Source organism: Cervus canadensis, chromosome 10, assembly GCF_019320065.1.
Source record: "Cervus canadensis isolate Bull #8, Minnesota chromosome 10, ASM1932006v1, whole genome shotgun sequence".
In the NCBI taxonomy this organism is placed as follows: domain Eukaryota; kingdom Metazoa; phylum Chordata; class Mammalia; order Artiodactyla; family Cervidae; genus Cervus; species Cervus canadensis.
Genome location: NC_057395.1, coordinates 37,591,691 through 37,613,274, shown reverse-complemented (window position 1 = coordinate 37,613,274; position 21,584 = coordinate 37,591,691). Strand labels below are relative to the sequence as shown.

Sequence of the window (21,584 nt, the reverse complement as noted above, 5' to 3'; positions counted from 1 at the left end):
CCAATCCACTTAGCTCTACCCTTTCTCCTCTCACCATGGTCCAGCTCTGGGAGTGGTCCCCTGCTTCCACTTGCAGAAGGCAGCTCTAACCTGTGCTTACATAGCATCCAGGAAAAGTGTGACGCCTGCATAAAACCCTCAATGGTCCCCATTGCACAGCTCACATGGACCTACCTGGTCCAGCTTTGGCCTTTCTTCCAGCCCTCCTTCTAATGTCTGGTCCCTGCCCTTGTTCCTCACACAACCTGTGGCTGCTCCCCTCCTTACTGCTCTGTTGGTTCCATGATGGATACTCAGTCTCTGGTTACTGACACCTGACACAAAGGTCGTGAGAACAAATGTTTGCCTTGATTGCTAAATATGTATTGCTGTGTGCCAGATTCTGGAGGAACTAAGATGAATCAGAGAAAGTCCCTGCCAGACAGGAGCTCTCAGTCTGGTGAGTGACACGCCTATGTACACAGAGAATATTTACCATTTGATGTGATAGGTATGATCCTGGGGGAAGCCAACTCTGGGGCCAGAGAAGCTCAGGAAAGGTTCCTCAGCAAGGAAGTATTTGAAGTGAGTTGGTGGACCTCTACAGAAATCTAAAGCAGTTTGTAAAAACAATAGCTTCAGAATGTAAGACAGTGGAAAAATATGCTGAAATATTAATATTGGTAATCTCTAGCTTTTGGTTTAGTAAAAGCATTTTTTTTTCTGTTTTGATATTTCCAAATATTCCATCATGAATTTGTGTGTTTTTTTTTTTTTTATAGTAAAAATTAAAAAAAAACTTGGTGGGAAATAGTTCCTTGACACACACACAGGTAAACGGGTAATGTAACAACACAGGATGGGTGTCTTGCTATGAGTTTTCTCATTTGTTTCTGGAAGTTGGCTACAGGTACTGGAAGTAAAACTTCTTGAAATAAATTTTCCCCAAACAAGAAAAAAAAAGGTAGAAGAAAAAAAATGAGAAGAAAGATGAAATCCTCTTCCTCAGTTTATGAGTTGAGGAGGTAGCCGGCAAGGAATAGGAGAAGAAAAGAAAATAGGATTTTCTTGTCATGTTCCACTTGTAAAAGCCAATGGATATTTTTTACAGGTACCAGCTAGTCCTTCCTGAAAATCCTCTAATGGGGACAGGCTGTGAAGCAGCAGTAGGAAAGATAAATGCTTTTCTGGAGAGTAATTTTAGTGCAGGGTGGAAAATGTGAAGAGAAAAAAAAGAAAAATCAAATGGAAAATTCATCCACAGGCCAACCCACACCACAGAAGCGTTGAGGACCATGTGTCCTAATTAGCCCCTGCACCAGGCAGGGGCCTCTCTTTTCAAATGCCCCTCCCATCGTGGCGGATAGCCTGGGGGGAGCATTTGTTTGTACTGCGTGCTTGAGAGTGGCTATCATTTTTGGGGGGTAGCAGAAGGTTTGGAAAATATAAAAAAAGCAAGACCACCAAGCTGTGACCTTCTTTTACCCTTATTCAACAATACAAGTGTATTTTTCTGTAATATGTATGTAGATGTTTCTGAATGGAGCATTCAGAATGCAGGCACCGTTGTGTGTGTGTTTGGGGGCTTTCAATCTTTGGTCTCTTTCCAACTCGGCTACTTTTTCTACCCTGGTCGGCTCTTCTGTAACAATTCACTAAGTTTGGGTCTCCTCCTCTTGCTTTTTCTCTAGGCTGAAATGGTCCCAATTTAGTGCCCTTCTGAAGTTCAGAGTTTTCCATGCTCTTCATGGCAAGCTCCAGTGTTTCCAGTTACCCTGACTTGCAGGCTCTGGTAACCATGATGCTGTGAGAAGCTGAAAGGGAACTGATGCTGTGATGAGATAAACCACTCAGGACTTGGTCTTGGAGCTTCCTCCCCTCCCTTTTGCTCACGTGTCTACTCTCCCTGTAGGGGCTTCAGAGTCAGACAATCTGAAATGACATAATGGACTAACCTGAAGATTTCCTGAGGCTTTATGTTTGGACCTCCTCAATAACCTCAAAAAAATCTGGGGACCTGTGACTTCTTTCCAGGGACTGGATCATTGGATGATACAATCCTGCTCCAACAAGGGTAACCAGTAGCTGAAAAGAGTTGCATCCCATACTCAGAGCTTGGCCATTTTGAGCATTTGAGGTACTTCTTTTCCTGTGAAAGGACTTTTCACTCTTACCAGGCAATCAGTTCATTCTAATGGCTGACTTTTAGGGCACTAAAACGATAAAACTCATGGGAATGGTTTCATACTTAATTTTAAACAGGAAATAATCCCAAGGGACTAAACATGAAGGAGGTGATCTCTGGTCTGGTCTTAAGGCACCTGCTGTGTTTATCCCAAAGCCCCTTTTTGGTGGAGATTGTCCTGGGGATAACTGGTAATATTTACTCCCCTTGCCTTCACCCCCAGCCCAAGGTATGTCTGTTCTTTTGTTTTAATTGTTATCTTTTGAGGGGTTTAATTAGGTCTGGTTAGATGTAAGATTAAGTTGGATGGTTTTTTTTTCTTCACTTTGGGTGTAATTAAAAATAGTACATGGGGGTCAAGGAAAAGTAGACAAGATTCCAGTTTTGCCCTCTTGTTGCTAAGAGCTTGGCTTCAGAAAGTAGTGATTTGAGATGACTGCTTTTAAAATCATGAATTCAGGGGAGCTTCCTTACAGAAAGCTGGCATAAGCCTCAAGATGGTCAGAACCCACACTTGCCCAATTGACTTAGGGACACCACTGGTCTTCCTTTGCCTGGGACTGTCTCAGTTTTACAACTGAAAGTCTAGAGTCTTAGAAAACCCTTCAGTCCTGAGAAAATTAAGGTGGTTGGTCACCTACTGGAAATTAAAGTTCAAATGAATCAAAACAATGAGACAAGCATGAGACACACTTGATATGTAGCTTTAATTTCCTTTGTGCATGAGGTGGACCCTGCTCCACTCACAATAATGGGCAACAAGGCAGAGGCAGGAAAAAAGACGTAGAGAAAGGGAGTGGGGATAAAACATTTCTTTGCAATAAGACTCTGTGTACTCAAGGCAGCTAATTTTTAATAGAAGTCAAATCTGGATAACCAGTAGGGTGTGTGATAGCCACAGATGCTGGGCCTAAGCTAAAGAAAGCAATCTCTGCCCCCAGAATAATGGGATGGAGAATGAGGCTCAGTGTAGGGAATCTTCCTGAATTTGGCAGACATAGATACATTTTCTCTGTGTGTCCACTGCATTTTGTACCCTGTTCCTAACAGCAAACCCCCAAATTTCAATTTATCTCAGAGAACACCCCAATCAAAAACTGGGCAGAAGACCTAAATAGACACGTTCCCAAAGAAGATACACAGATGGCTAATAGGCACATGAAAAGATGCTCAACATGGTTAGTTGTTGGAGAAATGCAAACCAAAACCACAATGAGGTTTCATCTCACACCATTCAGAATGACTACCATTAAAAAGTCTACAAATAATAAATTGTTAGAGAGAGTGTGGAGAAAAGGGAACCTGTGATTGGTGAGAATGTACATTGGTACAGCCACTATGGAGGACAGTAGGGAGGAGCCTTAAAAAACTGAAAAATAGAGCCAGAGATCCAACCCCTAAGCCTGTATCTGTAGAAAACTATAATTCAAAAAGATATATGCACCCCTGTATTCATAGCAGCAGTATTTACAATAGCCAAGACATGGTCCTGGAGCATCTGTCCTCTTTAGGGAAAACTTGCTGTACCCTGAGCTCAAACTCTGCATCCTCAGTAGGATGAACGTCACACTCCAATAGAGTCATCCTAGTCACTGTGCAAAAGGGGCACCCCTGTCAAAGGAGGAGGTGCTGCGCGGCAGTTCAACCCTTTGCTAGTCTCTAGAACGCTGACTGTTGATTTTTAAAGTAGAAATCCAGAATCGGAGAAATGAAATTGCTGTTTGTATGTGACTCTTTTGTCACCTAGAAGTCACTTTACCCTTTTCTTGTGACAAAATGATATAGATGATGTTGCCTTGAAGGCTTATTGAGATTTGCAGACTCTGAGAAGATCGTTGAGATCTTTCCTGGTGAAGCTCTTTCCCTGCTGATGAATTTCTTGATAAATTATGAAAACATGACACCAAGCAATGATCTCCACAGTAAAACAAAATAATGAAGTCCTGGCTGCCCTGGACCTTGGAAGTTCTGGGGAGATCTGTTCTCCAGTTGACTTAGAGATGATAAAAATAAAAATATTTGAAAATATTAGGCTGCCATTGCTTCATGGATGAAAAGGGGAAAGGAGTAGCTTCTAATGTGTAATCTGGATTATGACACTGAGGTGATACGGATCTGCTCTGTTCAGGCATTTTGGAACCTGGGCTCACACTCCAGAAACTGAAAGGGTCTGATGTCTGAGACAAGAACGACAAAGCTATTGAAGCTGGAGTCAATCTGACACCAGAATAAATTGCAGCCAGAATAAAAGTTCCCTAAGTCAGACATGTTTGAAATGTGGGGACTCCTGTGGACCATGATACAGACAGAAGTATTCAGTGTCTCTGTTGTAAAACCAGACCTTGAGTTGATGAAGATGTGGGACATAGTTGAAGGAAAGGTTCATTATTCTGGCTCATGTGCAAGGTTAAAATGTTAGGATTATTTGGAGGTATGAATATACAGACATTGAGTTTCCAAGAAATTGTTAGGGACATATTTTATTTTCCCTATTAAAAAATTCAGATATTTCTTAAATGATAGAAGAGGAGATCCTGGAATGCCAGAAGAGAAGGAAGAGCAACAGAAATGATAGTAGCTGAGTAAACAGAATAAACGTTTTTTCACCTTTTAAGTTTGTTAAAATATATACAATGGCTGAAAAATTCAGATAGTTCTTAAATATGGTCAGTGTCAAATTTGTGTTTCCCATAGAAACAACTGATGAATACAGAGCAATGTCAAGCAATTCATTTTAAGAATAAATGCTGTGGCCCAGAAACAGAGCATAAAGTTAATTACATGATGTATAATCTAAAAGTGGGAACTATTGATACCATGGAATCTCACTGGAGTCAGGTAATGTGTGACTGAGAGGTGGTCCCCAAATGAGTGTCGTGAAGTCTTCATACATCTTGAATTAAAAGTGTATCTTAAAGATTAGTTGAAAAGCTAAAAAAATTGGTAAGTGGGCAGTTTTTGTAATGATTTGGTGGGTGTAAGGCAGGAAATTTTACCTAATTGGACTTTAAAAAGTCCATAGAATGAAAATGCTAATAAATAGTAATAATAATGATAATGTATTAATAACATGTTAGCAGAAGGAAGATACTTTAGAATGAGTTTGACTAACTTTAAGAAATTTCTTGGTAGCCTTATGATTTTGGACATGGGTTTATTATAAAATGGTTGTGATTATTACGGGGAAAATTGAACCCTCAAGTATCAGACATTTTAAAATGTAAGATTTCTTTTTATAGGTTTCTGTGATGAATTGTTAACATAGGACTATTTTAAATAACTAGTTCTTAAATATAGCCCTAGATTGTATGATAATAAAAATGTAATATCATTTTTAATAATCTTCAGAGGACTATTACCAAAGCTCCTTTTTCACAGGAGATGAAAGAAATTCAAGCTCTTAACTTGCCTAAATCTGGGAATTGCTGGGACCAGGAGCAGTTCTTCTGAACCCTGGGTCAGTGCTCACTGTGTTTTGATGACTGAAAAAAATGCTTGTGCTTTATTTAGGTTGCTCTTGAAGAAAACCTAGAGCATTATAAGTATTCTTAGCTCAGTTCCAGGTTACAAAACAACACATCATTATTTTTTGACATTTCCTGGTGAATGAATTCAACATAATTCTTCATTTTATTCTATCATTCATTTTACTCTCTGAAGTCTAGGCACCATTTCGTGTTCTGTCTGTGGAATTTATCTGGTTCTTTTTGCCTTGTGTTTCAAGCTGAGGGAATTCCTATGTTGCTTCTATGAGAAAAGTCACTTCATCATTTATTGAACATATACTGAAAACAGGTAAAGCTGGCAAAAAATTGAGTGTGAGCTTCATGTATTTAAAAAGCATTTAGAATAATGGGAATTCTTACTTGGAAAAGCTTTGAGGGAATTATTTTTTCATGTAAGGAGGTTTTGTCTAATAGGCAGTGGGGTATATGGGAGCATGGAGCTTGGGATACAGGTAAGGTGGAGGTGCTAACTTGGGAACCTTTAGCAGGGGATCAGCCATGTAGTGGTGAGTCTAGATGGAGAAGACAGAGGAGTTTGAGAACCTCAGTGGGCCACATGCCGATATAGAGCAGTGTTCCTCTCCCCAGCTCCACTGTAGAATCACCCTCAAGACTGTCAAACACACAGTGGTAACTGGGCCTCCTCCCTGGGGCTCCCGACTCAGTTACCTGGTACATAACCTGGGCATTAGCATGTTAGAGGTACTTCCCAGGTGGTTCTAATGTATAGGTGGGGATTGAGAACTCCTGTTTCAGAAGTGAGGAGGAGGAAGGGAACCCTCAAAGGAGACGAGTAGACAGAAAGAGAAATGAAGAAGAATGATGTCTTGGAAGCCAAATGCAGGAAGTGCTCAGGGAAGGCAGGTGGGACAACTGTGCCAAACGCTGCTGATACAACCCACATTCTGAGAAGGTCAGTGTGGAGGCCACTGCCGATCCCAATGAGGGCAGTTCCTGGGGAGCGGGAGGCATGCAAGTCGAAATGGAGTAGGTTAGAGCTTGAGAAAGGAGAATATAGACAATGTTTCAGAGCAGTTTTGTTTTAAAGGAGAACAGAAATGAGGATGTTCTTAGGAAGAGTTTGAAGTTAAGGGACTTCATTGTTTTTTCAAGATGGCAAAAAAAAAAATCACAGCACACTTGCATGCTTATGGGGATGATACAGTTGCAAGGCGGGTAATGAATGAAGAAGAACCTGAGAACAGTTGAAGGAGATGTTGAGTCCAAGAGGAGGGGCTTCAGAGACCAGCGGAAACAAGGAGGAAGGCAGCACACATAGGAGCCAGAGCAGCTGAGCTGATGCTGAGGCCCCGCCGTGCTGTGCAGAGAGGACGTTGGTTGATGTGAGCCGAGGGTGGGAGCAACTGGAGGTCTGAAAAGAGGGAACCTTGGAAACAGTTGCCCTGAGAGACCGGAATGGAGGTGGGATGGATGGGCAGCTTTAAGGGCTCATTTGAAGTGTGCGGTCCTGAAATGAAGTGAGACCAGTGACCACGGTGGACTGGTTTTTCTCCATATGTCCCACTTCTGTGGGCAGAGGTGTAGACAAGGCTGAAAGTTAAATTTAAGCAGTGAGTCTTTATTTGGTTTTTATTCCAGTTGGGTGTGATGAAGGGGGAGATACGCTGAGCACATTTGCAGGGGAATATGTACAATGATTGGGTTTGGAGTCTAAGCTGTAGGAGGCACGTGAGGATACGAGAGAGCAGGTCCGTGGGCTTGTGGCCCCCATGGGCAGAAGGGTTCTGGGAGGAAGGCAAAAGGGGAGGTGATTTGGCAACATAGGAATTGGTGTTTAGCAAGTGAAATGCTTGAAATTAAGATTATGGAAGAAGTGCAGCTACTTACATAGCAAGTCCCCTGCATACAAATGAGTTCTGCTTAGAGAGCGTGTTCATAAATCCAATTTGTTCATAAGACATACAAAGTTAGCCTTGGTGCCCAGCTAACACAGTCAGCTACATAGTACTGTCCTGTCATAGGTTTATAATACTTTTCCTACAAATAATACATACATAAGAAACAAACACAAAAAATAAAGAAAATATTTTTAATATTACAGTACAGTACCTTGAAAAGTACATTAGTACAGTACAACACCTGGCATCCAGGGGCTGGCATCGAGTGAACAGGTAAGAAGAGCTGTTGCCTGGAGGAGGGAGAGGAGGTGGGAGATTTCAGGGAAAAAGTCCAAATCCCATAAAACCATTTAAGAAATAGATAATTTATCTTTTCTAGATGCTTTTTCTTTGCGTGAACTCTGTATATTTAACAAGACTTTAGGATTATGGGAATTACTATGAGCCCTGGCACCATCTTGGTCGTCTTGTCTCCAGCTGAGGTCAATGCCGAGACACAGAGGGGGACCTGATGGAGAGAACTACATAGGCCTGGACGGGAGCTCTCACATCACCCCAGGACGTGCCCTATCTTGGGACTTCTTGCTACGTGAGATAACACATTTGCTTATTGCTAAAACTACCTTTAGTTGTGATTTCCTGTGATTCGCAGCTGAAAACATCCTACTGATACCAAGAAGTACTGAAAGATGGCCCTTCAGAAAGCTATGTAACCTCTACACCCACCTCTTAACAATACCATGTTAAGATAAATCTATATGCCGGCGGAAGTGTGTATTTGAATGAGACTTTTTGTGAAAATTAGTGGGCTCCCTGATAACTCAGTTGGTAAAGAATCCACCTGCAATGCAGGAGACCCTGGTTCGATTCCTGGGTCAGGAAGATCTGCTGGAGAAGGGATAGGCTACCCACTCCAGTATTCTTGGGATTCCTTGTGGCTCAGATGGTAAAGAATCCACTTGCAATGTGGGAGACCTGAGTTCAATCCCTGGGTTGGGAAGATCTCCTGGAGAAGGGAAAGGCTCCAGTATTCTGGCCTGGAGAATTCCATGGACTGTATAGTCCATGGGGTTGCAAAGAGTAAAACATGACTGAATGACTTTCACTTTCACTTTATGTGAAAATTAGTCTAATCAACATTTGGAATTGTTATGGCCTGAATATTTGTATTCCTCACAATTCATGTGCTGAAATCCTAACGCCAAGGTGATGTTATGGGGAGGTGGGGTCTTTTGGGGAAGATTAGAAGGTCAGATAGCATCAAGGGATGAGAATTTGAGCAAACTCCAGGAGAATGTGAGCAAACTCCAGGAGATGGACATGAAGGACAGAGGAGTCTGGTGTGCTGCAGTCCAAGGGGTCACAAAGAGTCAGACACAACTTAGGGACTGAATGACAACATAGGCTGTGAGGGTGGTGCTCCCATGATGGGATTAGTGCCCTGATAAAAGAGGTCTGAGAGAGCTTTCTCACCTCTTTCTGCCACTTGAGGACACATTGAGAAAACAGCCATCTATGAGCGAGAAAAAGGGCCCTCACCAAACCTTGAATCTGCTGGCACTTTGATTGTGGACTTGCCAACTTCTAGAACTGTGAGAAATAAATGTTGGTTCTTTAAGCCACCTGGTTTGCATCTTGGCATCCCTGGGCTCGTTCCTAAGGCTCAGAGCCAGTTGGGCACCTGCTCCCCTCTCCTGGGCCTCTCCCTCTTGGTGGATGCCACTGGTCTCCTTTCCTGGCCGCCTCTGTCACCTGCTGGGTGTGTTCAGCCCCAGAAGCACTCCCAGTGCTCTGCTCCAATGTGTTCACCCTCAGCCCCTGTGTTGGGTGCTGGAGGTCCTCTCTGCCCCAAGGCTGCATCACCCCCTTTGCTGCCCAGGTGCCTCTTTGTTTCCTGCAGCAGAAAAGCCTTTGAGAGTGTGGTTTCTGATTTGGGCTCAGCCTTATTGTGAGAATCCATCTCCCTCTCCTGGGTGTCAAAGTCCTAATTCATAAAATAAATGGTCTGGACAGATGATCTGTGTGATTCTTGACTGCCCGTGATTACCCTCCTGTCAAACCCCTGCACCCCATCAATGGCTTTGCTGTAAAGGGCATTTCTGAAACACTTGGCTGATGACTCTGAGCTGTAAAATGCATTCTCAACACTCGATACTTTTCATGAAGGCGAAAGGACTCTCAAGGTCAAGTGACAGAGTAGGCTGATGTATGATGACAGTCTTAACACTGTGCTTTTTTGTCTTCCGAAGAATTTTTCCCAGTCGTGGCTTTAACCTGACATCCAGACAACAAAGCTCCCTGACGACATTTCATAAGAAAATTTAATAACCCTCTTACGGAGTATTTTTGCTGTAGCCCTGGATTAACCTTTAATAAATGAAGCTTTAGCTGCCACACAGCCTCAAGAATGTTCTCCCGTGGTGAATGTGTCTAAGTCTGTGTGTCCTTGAGGACGCTGGGGGATGGGAGGTCACATGAGCTGGAACCACCCCCAGGAAGCCAACTCTACCAAATCTATGATGCCAAGATACCAGGAATGACTCCCAAGCTTCAGAATGACTTCCCTCACCCTCTGCCATTAAACTACAAAATGTAGAGGAAATCTCATTCTCCAGTTATTTAAATACTAGACACATCTAGACAGCAGAATCATCCCCCCAAAGATTTCTTTTTAAATGGTCTTCTATTTAAAAATTGAACGATGGCTTCTTGTGGGTCCTAGCAGCTGGGGAGGAGGAGGGGCGAAGATGTGACTGAGCAGCTGCTATTGTCATGGAAACAAACCCACATTCAATGGACAGGAAAAATGGATCCCAAAGTCCCCATTTCTTGTGAATATCTCATAAATGTTACAAAACAATGCTTATTTACTATTTAGCAGAAGACAGTCCAGAGGTACAAGCTTGAAGAGAATTTGAAAGAATTTGAGAGAAAACCTGTAGAAAGACCAGGATCATTCCAAATTGTGGTCTCATTGCTTCTCCCTCATTTTTTGTTAGATGGTATTACAAATGCCCCTGCATGATTTTGCTGCACTGCTCCTAAGGGTCAGCAGAAATTTTGATTTCCTATCATTTTATTGTGATGGTTTTAAAGCTCTTTTAAGAAAATGAATATGTAACGGAAACTTGTATTTTTTTGAGGTTATATAGGATAAATAGGGCTTCCCATATAGCTCATCTGGTAAAGAATCCACCTGCAATGCAGGAGACCCCGATTCCTGGGTTGGGAAGATCCGCTGGAGAAGGGAAAGGCTACCCACTCCAGTATTCTTGCCTGGAGAATTCCATGAACTGTATAGTCCACGGGGTCGCAAAGAGTTGGACACGACTGACCTATTTTCACTTCACTTCATACCTAGTACATTTTATATATATTCTTAACAGTCATTTGTTCTAACAATACCTTATATCCCTTATTATGTATCAGTGCTAAAAGTTCTTTTTGTACCACTCTATCTGTTGGAAATTGAAATCTCTGTCTTCCAGATATGTTTCTAATTGAGAACAGATGTGCCCCTGGACATTTTGAAGAAACTGTTTCTGAGTGTGGTGTCTGCTTCTCCAGACCAAGCTCCCAGATGTCTTTTTTCCTACTCCCTGCGGAGGTGACTGGTGAGCCTTAGAGGGAGGCCAGGACAAAGGTCCTGAGGCTGGGGAGGGTGACAAGTTATGATTCAAACCAACGCTGCTCAATAAGGCCTGTCCCATGGCTGAGCAGACATGGGGGAGAGATGGCCTGCCCTGGAGGATTGGCACTTGTGTGTCTGTTGCTGTCATGTAAGCAATCATCCTTGCTGAGACTGGACAGACTCTGGGGCCGGGTATCCCCTTTACCCTCTGGACTCAGCACCCCCATCACCAACTCCAGGAAAATCTGTCTGTGTGCTTCTACATGACTGGGGAGACATGATGACACTGTGCCCACAATTTTTCTCTGTCCAGCACTGGTTCATCCCTTAGCGGGAAGGAGAGAAGGATCAGTGATTCTCTGCATCAGCTGACTTACAGGAAAAGGAAAATACGATCAGTATGGATAAATAGTGTGAAAGCCCCTCTGTTTCTTTAATGCTCTGTGTTCTGAGGAAGATGGAAGTGAAACGGGTGCAGACTCAGACCCCAGTGTTCCCCTGCCTGTGACGATGACTATCCCCGCAGTGTCCGTGGCAGCGTCTGTGTCCAGTTAGGGACCACAGAGAGGAATGTCCCTCGACCACTGACTATAGGTAGCATAGTGGGGATGGGATGCTGTGAAACCTCTCAGTCCCCTCTCCTCCTAGTTGGGGGGCCTGGGGGGCTCGACCTTGGCCTCCCCCAGGACCACAGCCTGCCCAGCTTGGCTGTGGCTGTTTCAGGTCACAGATACTGATGTCAGTTCTTTCTCTTGGGCTTAAAACACCAGCTCTCAATCCCTTGTTTAAGGATCTGAAAGGCCAGCTGTTGTGAATGAAGAGTGGAAAAGCCTCACATCCAACCAAGGAAACGTGTTCTGAAGGTGACTTCCCTTTGCATCTTGGGGACCACAGGGCTGTGGGAGGTGAAGGCAGATGGAGCGCTCTGAGGTTATTAAAAGAAGGAGCCCTGTCCTTACTGTGACTCAGACTGCTAGGACATCCTTTCCTGGAGGATCTGGCCCGGTGCTGCCTCCTTAGAGTGAGTGGTTGCTGTGCAGAGCTCCCTTATGGCCGTAGCATTCCCATCATGGGCTCCCTGGGGAGAGAGAGTTGGGTGGGGGGCAAGATGAGTGAAGCTCCTGAGGGCCAGCGTAGGGGAGGGTTGGGGTGGGAGTTGGAGGGGGCGCGTAGCATTGCTCATCCCAGGCTTACTCCCAGCTGCCCTGTTGTTGGTTAAACAGTGGAAGAAAGAAAGCCCAGAGGGGAGGCAGTCATCTCATTGAGTCGGGGGAAGGTTACCACAGTGATGCAGTAGGAGTGTTGGGCTTGAGGTGGCTGCGGGGAAAATAATAAAGTGGGAGGTCCAGGTGGGCACGAGACAGTGATGGACACTGATGTTTCTTTGTGTCCAGCCATCTCACTCATGGTCGGCACTGGACACTCCACTTGACCCTACTTAGCATTTGAAGGCTGGGGATTCCACTGCTCAGGGGAGTTTTAAACTCACAGGGCTGATGCAGCAGTTTTCTTTCAATTTTCTTCCATATGAGAAAGACTGTGCCTGTGAGTGATAATGCTTTATCGTTAGGAGTTTATCCACAAATGATACATGCTTGTAATCCAGTCTGGTTGAAGCAACAGAAATTAAAAAATTGTTGATAATTACATATCTATGTATACACTTGTATCCATACATATATATCTATAAATAGATGGATCTCAGATAGATACATATTTCTATACCTCCAAAAGCAGCTGCTTTCCCCTGCTCCCTGTTCCCCCTACCCCCAGATTAGCTGTTTAAGTGGTCAAGGGTAGTTAAGCTTAATTAATGTGAACTCAGTCCCTGAAGTTAATAAACTCTCCCATGGGGGCTGTGAATTGAGAGGGTGAAAGGAAGTCGTCTATTTAATAGCTAATTTGATGGCTAATGCTTTCCTACCATATTGTTTTCTAGGTTTTGCACACCAACAGTGAAGTGTTGCTTTGAATTCTTTTAAAATCAAGGTTTAAGACATTTTTTGCTTTGTAAAACTGAAAGAGGAATTTGTACACCTTTCATGGGAGATTTAAGGTTTGTTTTTTTTTAACCTTAACTATTATAGGATTTTTCTTGAGCCTTTAACCCAGAAAGCAAACGTCTGCCTCTTGGATTAGTAACACTTTGAATGAGTCACATACTGATTTTGAGTTATTTCAGCTAAGATGAAGGAAAGCCTCATAAAAGTGCAGGGAAGCCCAGGTTCCCGGGCCCCTAAGGCTGTTTTTAGTAATCAGAGGTTAGAAATCTGTAGCCAGTTTTGGCTTCTGTACTTAATATTTGACAGAATTAAGAAGCTCCTTTAGGTACCTAATTTCCTGCCAAGGAGAAAGCTTAAAGCTCAGAAATTTGGGGATTTAAATGTATTGATTAAAGTTCACTTGTGGGAAAACAAGGAGGAATGTTTAAGGCTTCTCTTCATAATATGTGCCCACCCTGAGAAACATTTTCTTTTTTACAGTTCTTTACTGAGCTAAAGAATCTGCCCTCAATGTGAAAGACCTGAGTTTGACCCCTGGGTTGGGAAGATCCCCTGGAGAAGGGCATGGCAACACCTCTAGAATTTTTGCCTGGAGAATCCCAAGGACAGAGGAGCCTGGCAGGCTACAGTCCATGGAGTCACAGAGTCGAACACAACTGAGTGATTAACACACTTTCACTTACTGAGGTAAAGTGGACAAGTCTAAGTATGGAACTCAATGACGTCATATATACGTAGACAGCCATGTGACCACCACACAGATCAAGACTGAGAACCTCTTCTGTCTCTCTGAAAAGTTCCCTTTCTCATTTTGTTTAACCACCATTTTGAGTTTTTATACCAGTGATGTGTAGTCTGTTTTTCATCTTTCGATAAAAGGAATTGTACAGTATGCTTTCTTGCAGAAGTGTCTGACTTCTTTTTCTAGATGTAAATGGTTTTAAATCTACGTACATACAAAAATGAAATCATTTTTTTCCCTGTGGGTTTTAACATATACATGGGTTCCCATGACCACCACCAGTGTCAGAATGCAGCTCCCATACCTCCCGTCAAACTCAAACGCCCCCTTCCTAATCCCTGGAGACCAGCAATCTGTCCTCTGTCCCTAGAGAGCTGTTTTTCCCCAAATGTCCTGCAAATCACACATATGTAACCTCTGACACTGACTTCTGTCACTTACTAGAAAGCATTTGAGATTCTTCCTTGTGTTCTAATGGTTTCTTCCTGTGTGTTCCCTTGTATCATAATTATTTGTTCTGCTGTTGATCATTTGTGAGCTTACCATTTTTTTTGTTTATGAATAAAGCTGCTGCAAACATTTCTGTATTTTTTTTGTGTGTGGACATATAGACTAATTTCTCTTTGCCACATAGGAATGGAATTGTTAAATTGTAACGAGTGTAAGTTCAACTTTATTCAGTTCAGTTCAGTCACTCAGTCGTGTCTGACTCTTTGCGACCCCATGAATCGCAGCATGCCAGGCCTCCCTGTCCATCACAAACTCCCAGAGTTTACTCAAACTCATGCCCATCGAGTCAGTGATGCCATCCAGCCATCTCATCCTCTGTCATCAACTTTATTAGCAGTTGCAAAATAATTTTCAAAACTCATTATACCATTTTACACTCTCACTAACAGTGTATAAAAGTTCCAGCTTCTCTATGCCCTCTCCAACACTTGGTGTCACCAGTCTTTTAAAATTTTGTTATTCTGGTGGGAATTTTCTGATATCTCACTGTGATTTAGCTTTCTTTCCCTGATGATGAGTGATGTTGAATATTTTTCATGTACTTATTAACCATCCTTACATTTTTAATGACTATCTTTAAAAAATTTTTTTTTTTTATTTTTGGCTGCGCCATGAGGCGTGTGCAATTTTAGTTCCCTGACCAGGGATGGAAGCCTCTACAGTGGAAGTGCAGAGTCCTAATAAGTGGACCACTAGGGAATTCCCTATGACTATCTTTTCATTGTTGATTTGTAGGAATTCTTTATGTATTGTTCATACAAATCCTTTGTTAAATATGTATACTGTGAATGTTTCCTCCAAGTCTGTGGATTGCCTTTTCACTCTCTTGATGATTTTGATGAGCAAAAGTTTTACATTTTGATGTAGTCTATTTTATCATGTTTTTTTCACTCTATAATCAGTGCTTTTTGCATCTTAGTTAAGAAATCTTTGCCACAGTTCCCAGACACATCATTCTGTGATTTCCTCCAAAACGTTTTATAGTTTTAGCTTTCACATTTAAGTATTAGGTCCATGTCTATTGAGAACTAATTTTGAGAGTAGGGTGTGTGTCAATGTAGGGTAATAAAGATATCCAATTATTCTCATACTATAATTGAAAAGGGTTTTTTTTTTTTTCTCTTGCTGAATTTTATTGGTATCTTTGTTAAAAATCAAGGGATTATATTGAGTGGGTTTTGGACTTTCTACTCTGTTCCATTGACCTACTTGTCTATTCTTATGCCAATCACACACTTAATTACTATAGCTTTGCAGTATGTTTTGAAATGTGGCAGTGTAAATCCTTCTCTTTTTAAATTCATCTTCTTACTCCTTTTCCTCCTCTTCTTCCTTCCTTCTTCAAGATTGTTTTGGCTGTTTGGATCTTTTGCATTTTGTATAAATTTTATAATCAGGTTGTTACAAAAAATAGCTCCAAGCAAATGTGAAAATCAAAGACAAAAACCAAGGGGTTTTGACAAAGATTAGCATTGAATCAATAGCTCAACATGGGCAGATTTGACATTTTAATAACATTGTTTTTCTATTCATAAACATGGTACTTCTTTCCATTTCTTCATGTCTTTGTACAATTCACTCAGGAATGCTTGTAGTATTCATGGTGGAGGGTTTGCACATCTTTCATTAATTTTTAAAAAGATATTTCTTTAGCTACCTTGGGTCTTAGTTGTGGTACTCAGGGTTGTCTCTGTGTGGTACGGAATCTTTCATTGCATCTTTAGTTGCGGCACAGGGGCTCAGTAGCTGCTGTATGAGGGCTTAGTTGCCCCTTGGGATTGAACTTGTGTGCCCTGCATTGCAAGGTGAATTCTTAACCACTGGACCCCTGGGGAAGTCCCCATCTTTCATTAATTTTGTTCCTAGGTATTTGATGATTTTGTGTGTGTGTGCATGTGCGTGTGTGTGTGTTAGTCACTCAGTCATGTCTGACTCTCTGCAACCCCATGGATTGGACAGCCCACCAGGCTCCTCTGTCCATGGAATTCTCCAGGCAAGAATACTGGAGTGGGTTGCCATTTCCTTCTCCAGGGGATCTTCCCAATCCAGGGGTTGAAACCAGGTCTCCTGCATTGTGGGCAGACTCTTTACCAACTGAGCCGCCAGGGAAGCTCAGTTGATGATTCTGTAAATGATATATATATATATATATTTTTTTTTTTTATTGTGATCCAATATACATAATAGGAAATGCACCATTTTAACCATTTCTGAATGTCCAGTTCAGTGGCATTAAGTCCATCCACACCATTGTGCAACCATCACTGCTATTCAACTTCAGAACTTTTCACCATCCTACTTGGAAGCTCTGTACCCACCAAATAATAGCACTCCATCGCCTCCCCCAGCTCCTGGCAGATGCGTCTCTGCCTCCTGTCTGGGTGAATTTGACTCTTCCAAGGAACTCTTATATGTGGAATCATACAGTATTTGCCCTTTTGAGTCTTATAGCATGGTGTCTTTAATGTCCATCCATATTCTGGCATGTGTCATAATGTCATTCCCTTTCCAGGCTGAATCATATTTTGTGGTATATAGTATCACATATTATTTATCCAATCCTCTGTCGATGGACATTCAGATTCTTTTCAGCTTTGGTCTATTATGACTAATGCTGCTTTGAAGATTGATGTACAAATATATGTTTGAATTCCTGTTTCCAATGCTTTTGTTTATATACCAGAGGTGGAATTTCTGGATCGTATGGTACTTCTGTGTTTAATTTTTTGAGGATGTAAATGATATTTTAAACGTTTATTTTTCAACTGTTTGTTGTTAGTATTTAAAAATAAAAATAATCTTCAAAAGAAAGTATATATATATGTATAAATGAATCATTTTGCTGTATAGCAGAAATTAGCACAATATTGTGAATTAACTATATGTCATAAGATATGATTCCACTATGGTCTCAGGAACAAAGGATAATCCTTTACATAGAATATTTCATCCTATGGAAAATACATTTCATAGCTCTTGTTTTTCTCATTTTGTTGTGGATGGGTAAACATTTCATTATGGATATTCATCCATTCTTAGGTTGAAAATCAGTCCTTTTAGGGAATGGCTAAGTTCTCTTGGTTATCAGGCAGCGGAAGTGTCACTTCCTATCTCTCTGGTGTTCTTTAGAAACAGAGCAGAAAGATCTCCCATGTGTCAGGGCTACACACAGAGCCAGGCACAACCTTGGGGAAAACAAATGTTAGTTCCTACCTCTTGCTTCATCATCCTTCCCTCCTTGAGCCCACTTGTAAATGTCACAGCTGAGTATTTGTGACTGAGACTACATCAGGAGGTATCAGATGGTGATGACAGCTGAGCCTAGAGTCAAAGCTCAGGTCTCTCTGGGGTGTTGGAGTGGAGAACAGGCAAGTTCAAGGTCTGGAAGGAGAATTGAGCTGGGATCCTGAGACATAAACCTTATTGACAAACATGGGCAAGAGAAGTTTGAGTGATGGGTGGTTGTTGATATTAGAGATCAATTGGCTATCAGGAAACAGGTGAGTAGTGGACACCAGCCAAAGACAAGAATGTCATTCAAGTCAACAAACATTTGTAGAGTCCCTGAGACTGCAACTAAGTGTGCTCTGAGTTGAGAACAGCCTAACATGCAGCAACAGGGACAATCAATCTCTGCTCTGGTTTTAGTAACCTAATTTGGGCAGATGACTCAGAGTGAGAACTGTGATGAGGGGATAGGGAGAGGGGATGATCAATTTCTACCTGTGCTGATGATTGTAAGCAAAGGCAGGGCCCCTGGGAGAACCACAGTTTGAATGTTCTGTGTGGGTGGGCTCATTCATGTCTGTCTGCCCCTGGTGCTAGCTTTCCTTTTTGCTGTTGTTTCCAAAGCAGAATTCTTTCCCTTCAGTTGACCTGACTCAACAGAGGTCTTAACCCAGAGTCTGGATGGAAGGGAGATGCTGCTATACTTTGGGGCCATGTTGGACTTGACAAGCAAGTTCTTGACTTGACAGTGAAGTTCCATTAACTTGATTGTGCACCTTCCCCCTCAATCACTCACCTGTGAAGCAGGCATTGACTTTAAGACATTATAGAGTATTAAGCCCATGAAAGAAAGAGGCCCATTTTCTTTCCTTCTTTTTCTTACTGGGTCAACAATTAACCACTTTGGAAGGAGTGGAGCTGAAGTAATCCATCAGAAATTGACACTGGGTTCTGGGAGCCCCAACTCCAACTAACTTCATCACTAGTGTGTTTATCTAGGAAGTGGGAAAAAAGAAGCTTGAGTGTTGGTTTATGTTTCCAACTAAGTGTAATTGTATAAATACTAGAAATTTTGAAAGGGCAAAAAATCCTTTATTTTCACTAAATGATCAATGTAATAGAAGAGCTAGGTAGATGTGTAGAGATTAGAATTGAATATTTTGGACTATTTGCCTAGAGCACTGATTTTTTTAGGAGCCATCCCCAAAGTATAGGAGTTTGTTTCTGGTAACAAATCTAATATTCAAGCTAATGTCACATCCTCCTTATGGAAAACCCCACAAGTGAGTGCCTGCTGCATGTAAAGAGTAATGCTCTTCAGCCCTGTATAGTCAGCCCTTTGTATCCATATTCATGGATTCAATCTGCCTGAGATCAAAAATATTCTGAAAAATAAATTCTAGAAAGTTCCAGAAAGCAAAAATTGAATTAGGCACAGGCCAGCAATTAGTTACATAGCATTTACATTGTAAGTAATAAGTTTATGTGCTCAGTCGTATCTAACTCTTTGCAAACCCATGGACTGTAGCCTGCCAGGCTCCTCTGTCTGTTGGAGTTTCCAGAATACTGGAGTGGATTGCCATTTCCTTCTCCAGAGGTTCTTCCCGATCCAGGGACTGAACCCATGTCTCCTGCATTGCAGGGAGATTCTTTACCCACTGAGCCATTGCATTTGTAACTATTTATACATGCTTCTGAACTATGGTGTTGGAGAAGACTCTTGAGAGTCCCTTGAACTGCAAGGAGATCCAAACAGTTCATCCTAAAGGAGATCAGTCCTGGGTGTTCATTGGAAGGACTGATGCTGAAGCTGAAACTCCAGTGCTTTGGCCACCTCATGGGAACAGTTGATTCACTGGAAAAGACCCTGATGCTGGGATGGATTGGGGGCAGGAGGAGAAGGGGACGACAGAGGATGAGATGGCTGGATGGCATCACTGACTCGATGGACATGGGTTTGAGTAAACTCCGGGAGTTGGTGATGGACAGGGAGGCCTGGCGTGCTGCGGTTCATGGGGTCACAAATAGTTGGACACCACTGAGTGACTGAACTGATACAGTTTTTACGCTGTTTTTAGGTATTATAAGTAATGTAGAGACTACTTAAAGTATACAGGGTGCTTATGTCAAATATTATTTCATTATATATAAGGAACTTGAGTATCCCTGGATTTCGGTGTCTGCGGGGGTCCTGGAACCAACCACCTACACCTGTGTGAGGCCAGCCAACCTCTGAATGGGGGTCCACCTAGACATGCTCCTCTAGGCCAAGCGCTCTGCTGTGTTTTGAGGAGGGGAAACTATTTGTAATATCTCTTTTATGAATCAATACACTGCATTTAGGGTTCTGAAAATGAAATGGAAAGAAAATCATTCCACAGACAGCTTGAACTTTTGGATGGGGGAGCCCCCTCATATACCCGTGGCCCTCCCTAGGTGAGGCTCAGGGGGAACCTCTGAGAACCCCCGAGGACAGGCCTGGGCGCTGGGAGACCGGCCCCGGTCTGGGGTCCAGGCAGTGGGGGTACCCATCCGGTCCTGGAAGCGTATGGCTGGTGACAGTCCCAGGCAGAGGTTGCCTGGCAGCTAGCATCCCCGGGAGCCAGCATCCTGGTCCTCACCGAGCGAGGCCTGGAGACGGTTTCCAGGGGCAGTTCCGTTTCAGCTTGTTTCTATTTTAAAGCCTGGAGACAATGAAAGACCAGTGTCTGGTGCCAGTAGTTTTTCTTTCTTTTTTTTTTTTTTCCACAGTTCACGCTATTCTTAGAAACAGTTGAGCCAGTGGTGGTGGAGGCTGAAAGCTCTGGAATCTTTTCCTCCGTGTGGCAACCACTTCTCTTTCCTGCGGAGGCTCAGTGGTGCTTTTCTTGGGCTCAGCAGTGCGGCCGATGCGGCTTGGATTCACTTCTTCCCCGGGAGCTCACACACTGAAGCCTTTGGAAACGGTGCGGGAAGACAGGCATGGGGCGGCAGCAGAGGAAAAAGCAGGGCCGGCTTTCCGTGGGCGGCGCTTTATTTATAGCTCCTGAAATGGTGTTTGTTCAACTCTCTTGAACTTTTGTGGAAGTTCAAATATGGGAACTGTGCTCATAAAAATGCTAATTATATATTTTCAAAGTATTTTTAACCATCTGTGACGCTCAGGCTGGGTTTGACAAAATAAATTGCTTTGAAAATGGACCTATGGAATTAAAGGAATTAATTCCGCCAGATTTTGTTGAGCACTTACTGTGCATGACCGGCTTCCCTGGTGGCTCAGACGGTAAAGAATCTGCCTGCAACTCAGGATACCTGGGTTCGATCTCTGGGTCAGGAAGATCCCTTGGAGAAGGGACTGGCTATCCAGTCCAGTATTCTTGCCTGGAGAATTCCTTGGAAGGAGGAGCCTGGTGGGCTACAGTCCATGGGGTCGCAAATAGTCATACACGACTGAGCAACTAACACTTACTATTCATGACAGGAGGCTAAGAAAGGTATAGCTTTTGTCTTCATGGAAAAGAAATTAGACATGTACTTGGATTTCTATTATAAGAATAACCAGGGAACATTATTACCCCAGGGCTTCCCTGGTGGCTCAGATGGTAAAGAATCTGTCTGCAATGCAGGAGACCCCCATTCCATCTGTGGGTCAGGAAGATCCCCTGGAGAAGGAAATGACTACCCATTCCAGTATTCTTGCCTGGGAAATCCCATGGATAGAGGAGCCTGGTAGGGGCTGCAGCCCATGGGGTCACAAAGAGTAGGACCCCACTGGGTGATTAATATACTTGTATACATTATAACCCCAAAGCCTGTATTAGAAAGGCCATTGCATGTTGAGCTAGGAACATTTCGGAAGGATTCAAAATTTACTTCTGTATATATTTGAAATTCTCCACATTAAAAATTAAAAGCTATAAGAGAAAAAGAAAGAATAATATATATTTTGAAATCATTAAACA

General features: G+C 42.6%; 1 long non-coding RNA gene across 1 annotated transcript; it reads left to right on the top strand.

The window, feature by feature from the left end:
* The first annotated feature begins 1,341 nt into the window (after positions 1-1,341).
* On the top strand, positions 1,342-13,694 carry LOC122448842. The gene is made up of 7 exons (XR_006271784.1): positions 1,342-2,116; positions 2,242-2,393; positions 4,859-8,118; positions 11,018-11,143; positions 11,931-12,023; positions 13,100-13,216; positions 13,644-13,694. It is a non-coding gene; the product is annotated as an uncharacterized LOC122448842 (long non-coding RNA).
* The last annotated feature ends 7,890 nt before the right edge of the window (positions 13,695-21,584 follow it).